Source organism: Schistocerca gregaria, unplaced genomic scaffold (assembly GCF_023897955.1).
Source record: "Schistocerca gregaria isolate iqSchGreg1 unplaced genomic scaffold, iqSchGreg1.2 ptg000077l, whole genome shotgun sequence".
Classification (NCBI taxonomy): domain Eukaryota; kingdom Metazoa; phylum Arthropoda; class Insecta; order Orthoptera; family Acrididae; genus Schistocerca; species Schistocerca gregaria.
Genome location: NW_026061710.1, coordinates 1579978 through 1587975, shown reverse-complemented (window position 1 = coordinate 1587975; position 7998 = coordinate 1579978). Strand labels below are relative to the sequence as shown.

Genomic DNA, 7998 nt, shown 5'->3' with positions numbered 1-7998 from the left:
CGTTATTCTGATTAACGTGATGTAATGGAAATAGCAACTTTAAACTTTGCCTACGTCTCCGTCAGTCGCAAGGAAACTGTATTTTAAGGTGAAGGTGATTTTGTAGACATGTGTGAAAGACATGTTCTGAAATGCAAGTGGTGTTATTTGGAGAGCACTAGGTTTACATGTCAGATGTGTAGCCAAGCAATAATGGGTCGCCATAGCTGCAAATATTAGACGGTAATATGAAGTGTTGTCAGCTGAAGTCTGATGATAGAGACGACCGTAAGGGTGAAGTACGCAAAAGTACCGCTAGGCTGCGCCTCTTTAGCTCAGTGGCAGAGCACTGGTCTAGTAAACCAGGGGTCGTGAGTTCGATCCTCACAGGAGGCAGATGGATTTTGGATATCAGTTGCGCGTCGTGGCCTTATAGCAAACAGTATCTGGGATGACGAACAATTAGCAAGAGGCGTTTTATTAAGAATTACTCTCAGATGTGATTAAGGCGAATGGCGCAGATAAAGCATTTGCCAAAGCGGTACAGCATAAGGTGGGACGGGGCAGTCTGAAATATATTTTATAGATGTATTTCTCACATATCTCGGAGCCTTCCGCTGTCGTCGTCGTCGTCGTCGTCGTCGTCGTCGTCGCCGCCACTTCTGCCGAAGTAGCAAATGGCCATCGTAGCAAATGCGGCGAGGGACGCCCTGCCCTACATTTCCGAATGCACAAAGTGTGTGGTTTAGTTTCCCAGTCTATATTTGGTACGCCTCGTAGCAGGTTGAGTGTATCAAATGGGTGTGAAAGAGCAAGGGGCAGCGTCTGTGTAGAACGAAAACACAACTCCTCAGTGGTGTGAGCGTTTTGAGATGAGTCGTATATAAGTTCCACTTGTTTGTCAGTGACCGTGTGACCTAATGGATAATTCGTCGGACTTCGTATTCGAAGATTGAGTGTTTGATTCCTCTCACGGTCGTGTTTTTCCAGATCTGAAAAAGAAACATACTGTTTTAGTTTAGCACTTGAGCAGTACGAAACCGTGTGAATGTTGCTGTTGACCATTTTCTGCTTGGAGATGCTCTTGAGCTTGAAACACGCACAACAAGACCGGTGTTAACTAGCGAATTGGTTTGCATATTGCCGTCGCCGCGTGTTTTTGACTGGCACTTGCACATCTAAAATAACGTCGGAAAGTAACTCGTTCGGCTTATGAGTCACATCAAGTATGTGTGTTAATTTTGACGAAACTAGCTCTGCAGGTTGTCATGCAATTCTGTTACCTCTCAGAAATGATTATGAAATAAAAGTGAACTACGTGACGAGTGTGACGTTAGGAAAACATTAGGCAACATGGAGAGGTTCTGCATATGACCAATCAACCCAAACGAGTACTGTGTGACGTGCTAACCGGCATGTATTCACCGAGGCAGCGCGGCTAGCTCAGTCGGCAGTCTGCCTGCGGCAGCGGTGGTGAGCGGACCTCCAGGGCCAGCGCGCTGTGGCAGGAAGTGTTTACGTCAGGCGGTGAGTCGCGTGCTTACAGCGTCTGCTTATTAGTATTCGTTCCGTTCTGTAGGATCTGATATGGAATTCTGAATCCGACTAACAGGAAAGATACCTTGAAGTTTACCTTTGATAGGAACTTTTCGAAACCAAATTCGTTTGAAGTTGAAGCATGGTTAGAGGAAACAGCTAAGATTACTTTTGATGACATTGTAGGGATAAATTTCTCTATCGTGACTAGTGTTGTTTATGTGAAATTAACGTCCTCTGAAATGTGTGATAGAATTGTCGAGTCCAGTGGAGGTGTACTGAAGTTTAAACATAGAGATGGTACCGTCAGTGACGTCAGCATTACGCATGCTGGACTGGGCTTCCGAACGGCACGTATTTTCGAACTCCCGTTTGAAATATCAGCCGCGCAAATAAATTCTGCATTAACACCTTACGGGAGGGTCATTAACAATTTTGCGGAGCGTTGGTCCAAAGCCCACAAATTTCCGGTGCTTAACGGCGTCAGGCAGGTTAAGATCGATCTACAGAAGCACATACCTTCATATATTTACATAGGTGGACATCGCGGAATTGTCATATATGATGGGCAGCCAAAAACGTGTGCCGGCTGTGGTGCGCCCGGCCACGTGCGCTCTGAATGTATACAAAGACGCGTGACGCAGATACCTGTCGGTGAAGCCGCTAGCCCCCCTGTGACGACGGCACTGTCACTGACATACGCTGCCGCGGCTTCTGGTCTTCCACCCGCGATCCCGCCTGTAGATGCCCCTCGTTTGAATGATGTTTTGGCCGATAACGTCGAAGAACCGAGTGCTGACGCGGCACCGCCGCTACCACACTCAGAGATGGAGGTAACGACGGATGACTCCCCAGTGGTTGATGCCACTGGTACTGAGGATGAAGCAGACGCTGTGTTCCCGGCGGATCAACCCCAGAGTCAACAGTCCACTTCGGATGTTGATGATACCGCGAACCCTAACAGGAAGCCTTCCAAAAAGAAGCGGAGACTTGCACATCAAGGAGCCAATCAGCTCGCCCTACAGCTCCGCGAAAGAGCGAAACGAATAAGCAGCCAAATGAGTCAGAACACTTCTGAACCCTCTGCAGTTGGTCTCCCTGCGTCTGGTCGAATGGACATTGATCCTGTAGTGTCTCCCCCTGTGAATCCACGACGGGTGGAAGATAGTGATACCTCGAGTAGAGTCGTTTTGCCGTATACCCACGCTCAAGGAAACGCAGGATCGCTTTTGTCAGAGGCCACTCTCACTGGGAATTGGGCACAGGAAATCGAAGTATTGGATGCGAGCAATGATGCGGCTGTCATGCGGACCATTGAGACGGAATCTTCGGCACCCCCCACAGAGCAGCATACACCAACCGTACCGGGAACTACAGGAACTCCGACTGACGCGCTTGGCCTCAATTTCGTTAGCCATCCTTCTAAGACTGTTTAATTAATAGTATGTGCCTTCTCCCATGAACGAGCCCCAAGCCTATAAAATTGCCACGTTAAACATCGATAAGATACAGTCGTACTGGCGGATCCGTAATTTACAAGATTTTGTATACGCAGCGGATATCGATATAATGTTACTTCAAGAAGTCGCTGCGATTGAACTTGACCGAATAACTGGTTATACTACTCTCTCCAATTCCGGGAGCGGTTCGAATTTAGGGACAGCGATTCTGTTAAAAGACGGGATTGTAGCGACCGACGCAGAAAAACTGCCTGATCATAGAGGGATCGCTGTCACTTTCCATCGGACACGCATAATCAATGTTTACGCCCCGTCCGGCAGTAGCAATAGGCGTGCTAGGGCTGAGTTCTTCACAAGCGCCATAGTCCCACTTTTTAGGGGAACCTACGATCGTATAATTTTTGCGGGTGACTTCAATTGTGTCTTAAGTCCAAAAGACCAGACGCCTAATTTTAACAAATCTGGAGAACTAGAACGTATCGTCCAAGAAATGAACCTCATTGACACATGGGAGCATACGCACGGAGCGGCACCTGGGTTCACTCATGTCACGAACCACTCTGCAAGCCGGCTAGACAGAATCTATGTGTCGGCGTGTATGAAGACTCAAGTCCTCCATTCCGAAGTTTGGCCCACAATTTTTTCCGATCATGCCGCATATATTTGTACTGTTAACATGGTCAAGCAAGGCACATTTCGCGGCAGAGGTTTCTGGAAACTTAACAATGCTCTCCTTAACGATGTTGACTGTCACCATGTCTTTAACGAAACATGGGAGGCATGTGAACGACGGGTTGCACAGTATGCCTCCGTTACTGAATGGTGGATAACACATGCCAAACCAACTTTATCAAAAATGTTTAAACGTTACGCTAGGGACAAATCCTGGTGGCAACGGCAAACGTCTGAGTTTTATTTTACTTGTCTCAGGGAGCTCTACCAGTCCGATGTGACTGTACCTGAAAATTTTATGCAGATTAAAAAAATTAAGGCAAAATTATTAAAACTTCAGCGGCAGCAGGCAGAAGGCTTTCAAATAAGGTCCAGGCCCCAGAATGTGATAGACGACGAAATGACATCCATGTTTCACGTCATTCGTGAAAATAAGATGGGGCGGCGGAGATTAATAACTCGTCTTCAGTTGAGTGAAGGCGTTGCGCTCACGCGGCAACAAGACATACGGAACGCACTTCACAATCACCTGGCAGATCTGCTGGCAACGACACATACCGACGATGGAACTCACGATGAATTACTCAATAACTTGCAAAGGACTTTGGGTGCTGCTGAAGTCGAAACTCTCATGCGAGAAATTGATGAAGACGAATTGGATTCTGCGCTATCACGAAGTCCGAAAAATAAATCACCGGGACCCGACGGTCTCACTGCCGAATTTTATCTTACTTTCTGCGACAAATTGAAGCCCAAGTTGTTGAGTATGTTTAATGAAATTTTACGGCCTGATTTTAATGTTCCTCAGGCTCTCGTGGAAGGCATCGTGGTTTTAATCCCTAAACGCCCAATGTGCAGTTCTGTTGACGATTTTCGGCCGCTTACTTTACTGAACAGTGACTACAAAATTTTAGTACGTATTATTTCTAATAGATTGAAAATGTTGATGAATACTGTCGTTGGTCAGTACCAGACCAGTGTAGGTGTCGGTAGGATGATCTTCCAAAATTTGTCTCAATACAGGGACATCATAGCCATTGCCGATGCGTGCAAGATACGGTGTGCGCTAGTTTCCCTTGACTTTTCAAAGGCATTCGACAGAGTCAACCATCAGTTTCTCATCCGGACGATGCATGCCATGGGATTTCCACTACGTTTTATCAATCTTATACATGAGCTCCTTCGTAAAGGAGTAACTCGACTCATGGTGAATGGCCAGCTGAGCGCATCGATTAATATTACTAATTCAGTGCGACAGGGATGCCCTATGTCAATGGCCTTGTTTGCCATTGCCATTGAGCCTTTGCTTGTCACCTTGACACAGCGTCTACAAGGATTAACCATCCACGGCATTAAGATTGTTTGTACTGCATATGCGGATGACGTCGGATTTTTGGTCATGGACGAAGGTGAAGTCGAGGAAGCCCTTCAGATCGTCAAAAACTACGAACTTGTTGCGGGTGCGAAGTTGAATGCCAGGAAATCTGGCATTATGAACATAGGACGCGGCATCTCGCTGCACCATCACGGTCAGTTGCAACTACTTTCTAAAATGAAATGCCTTGGTATTGAGTACAGGAGCAACATACAGCACACAATTGCGGTGAACTATAGGAATCTCCTGGCAAGTATGCGTGCTTGCATGCAGACCCACTACCTAAGGAGCCTTGATGAACTGCAGAAAGTCACCTTCGCTAATGTCTACCTCACCTCAAAGATTAACTACGTTGCACAAGTACTGCCCATGCCACAGGAGACAGCGAAGCGTATGATGTCCGCTCTAGGCCATTTTGTCACACGTGGACACATTTTTAAAGTCAAGTACGATACGCTCACTCTCTCCACGACCGATGGAGGCTTAAATTTAACAGATGTTCGTTCCAAGTCACGAGCTTTGTACGTATGCACCACCTACAAACGGTGGAGGTCGTTACCGAACAGTCTAACGGCTCACTTGTTAACTGAAATAGCGCCGGCCTGCCTGCAGCCTCCCGACTCTGTTCAACATATTCCGCCTGCGCTGACTCACTTTAAGAGCTTTTTCATTGAGTTAAGTCACGTACGGTCAACTCTCCCAGAAAATGAGCTTTCCGTGGTGAAGTTATTTTATAATAAACTACTGGCAACCAAGAACAGGAACAACATCGAACACAAATACCCCAATCATCGCTGGCCAGTGATATGGAAAAACATACATAGCCGTGATTTACCAACGTCAGTGAAAGCCTCTTGGTACAGGGTCGTGAACCGTAAAATAAGTACCAATTCACGACTTTATGCTCTACATTTGGCTGATTCACCCTTGTGCCTTACGTGCAACTTGCCTGATACTGATGAACATCGTTTTCTGTGCACCACTGTCCAAGCAGTTTGGCCATGCACTCGCCCAAAACTGGCTACGATTATGAAGACTTCCCAGCTTTGTATTAAACCTGAAGATTTCCTGTATCCGTATTCAGTGCCGTACCCGAACACCAAACGGAACTCTGTCAATTGGTTGAAGGGTCATTATGTTCATTATTTACAGACGCAAGAACCCAAGAGTGAGGCGGCGTTCTGTCTTTACCTGGCATTACAGTTTCACATACTTTCACAGACGAGACATTACAGGAAACGATATGCGAATTTTTTAGAAGTCGTTCTTCGATGAAAGAAGTATTTTTTTTCTTTCCTTCATTCTACATTGCTTTGTTTTTTTTTCTTTTCTTCTTCAAATGTCACAGTGACGCATACTGAACAGTGTTACGACAAGGACTAGTTTATTTTCTTCTGTTTTTCTAGAGGACCAGAGTTCCTTGTTTCATTTTCTATTAAAAAAAAACAAAAAAAAATAAATAAATAAATTATAATAAAAAATAAACAATTATAAAAGTTGATTAAAAAACCGACAACACAACGAAAGCACTAAAAAGAACAACAAACAACAGAAAGAGTGTTGCAGACCAGAAGTAGGGGATTGCTGCCTGGGGTGAAGTACGGTGGGGACTTCGTGGGCCCTCTCGCCGCTACAGTAGCCGTGAAGGCCTAGGACAAATCTCTGAAAATGGAATACAACACACGCACAAAAAAAAATTCTACTTTGTCACCATTGCGGGACTATGCATTAGGTTTAAAAATATCTTTGGTTTGGACATTGGAATAGTTCAGAAGAATAAGTAATTCAGAAAACATGGCAGATGAAGCCGACGCCGACGAAGGCGATTTATGGCGAGCGCAAGGCGGGGCTGAAGGGGAGGAAGGAGGCCCTAAAAAAAAAAAAACGAAAAAAAAGTAAAAAAAAGTGGCAGAGCACTGGTCTAGTCAACCAGGGATCGTGAGAGCAAGGGGCAGCGTCTGTGTAGAACGAAAACACAAATCCTCAGTGGTGTGAGCGTTTTGAGATGAGTCGTATATAAGTTCCACTTGTTTGTCAGTGACCGTGTGGCCTAATGGATAAGGCGTCGGACTTCGTATCCGAAGATTGCGTGTTTGATTCCTCTCACGGTCGTGTTTTTCCAGATCTGAAAAAGAAACATACCGTTTTAGTGTAGCACTTGAGCAGTACGAAACCGTGTGAATGTTGCTGTTGACCATTTTCTGCTTGGAGATGCTCTTGAGCTTGAAACACACACAACAAGACCGGTGTTAACTAGCGAATTGGTTTGCATATTGCCGTCGCCGCGTGTTTTTGACTGGCACTTGCACATCTAAAATAACGTCGGATAGTAACTCGTTCGGCTTATGAGTCACATCAAGTATGTGTGTTAATTTTGACGAAACTAGCTCTGCAGGTTGTCATGCAATTCTGTTACCTCTCAGAAATGATTATGAAATAAAAGTGAACTACGTGACGAGTATGACGTTAGGAAAACATTAGGCAACATGGAGACGTTCTGTATGGGACCAATCAACCCAAACGAGTACTGTGTGACGTGCTAACCGGCATAGATTCACCGAGGCAGCGCGGCTAGCTCAGTCGGTAGAGCATAAGGCTCTTAATTACAGGGTCGTGGGTTCGAGCCCCACGCGGGGAGGAACGGAATTTTGTGCTTTTGCAGATGTAACTTACCGTTTTTCTGATTAACGTGATGTAATGGAAATAGCAACTTTAAACTTTGCCTACGTCTCCGTCAGTCGCAAGGAGACTGTATTTGAAGGTGAAGGTGATTTTGTAGACATGTGTGAAAGACATGTTCTGAAATGCAAGTGGTGTTATTTGGAGAGCACTTCGTTTACGTGTCAGATGTGTAGCCAAGCAGTAATGGGTCGCCATAGCTGCAAATATTAGACGGTAATATGAAGTGTTGTCAGCTGAAGTCTGATGAACCTGACGACCGTAAGGATGAAGTACGCAAAAGTACCTCTAGGCCGC

The 7998-nt window shown here is 45.6% G+C and overlaps 1 non-coding gene across 1 annotated transcript; it reads left to right on the top strand.

Annotated features, from left to right (window-relative positions):
* Nucleotides 1-303: 303 nt before the first annotated feature.
* Nucleotides 304-375, top strand: Trnat-agu (transfer RNA threonine (anticodon AGU)). Its single transcript has one exon. It is a non-coding gene; the product is annotated as a tRNA-Thr (tRNA).
* Nucleotides 376-7998: the final 7623 nt, after the last annotated feature.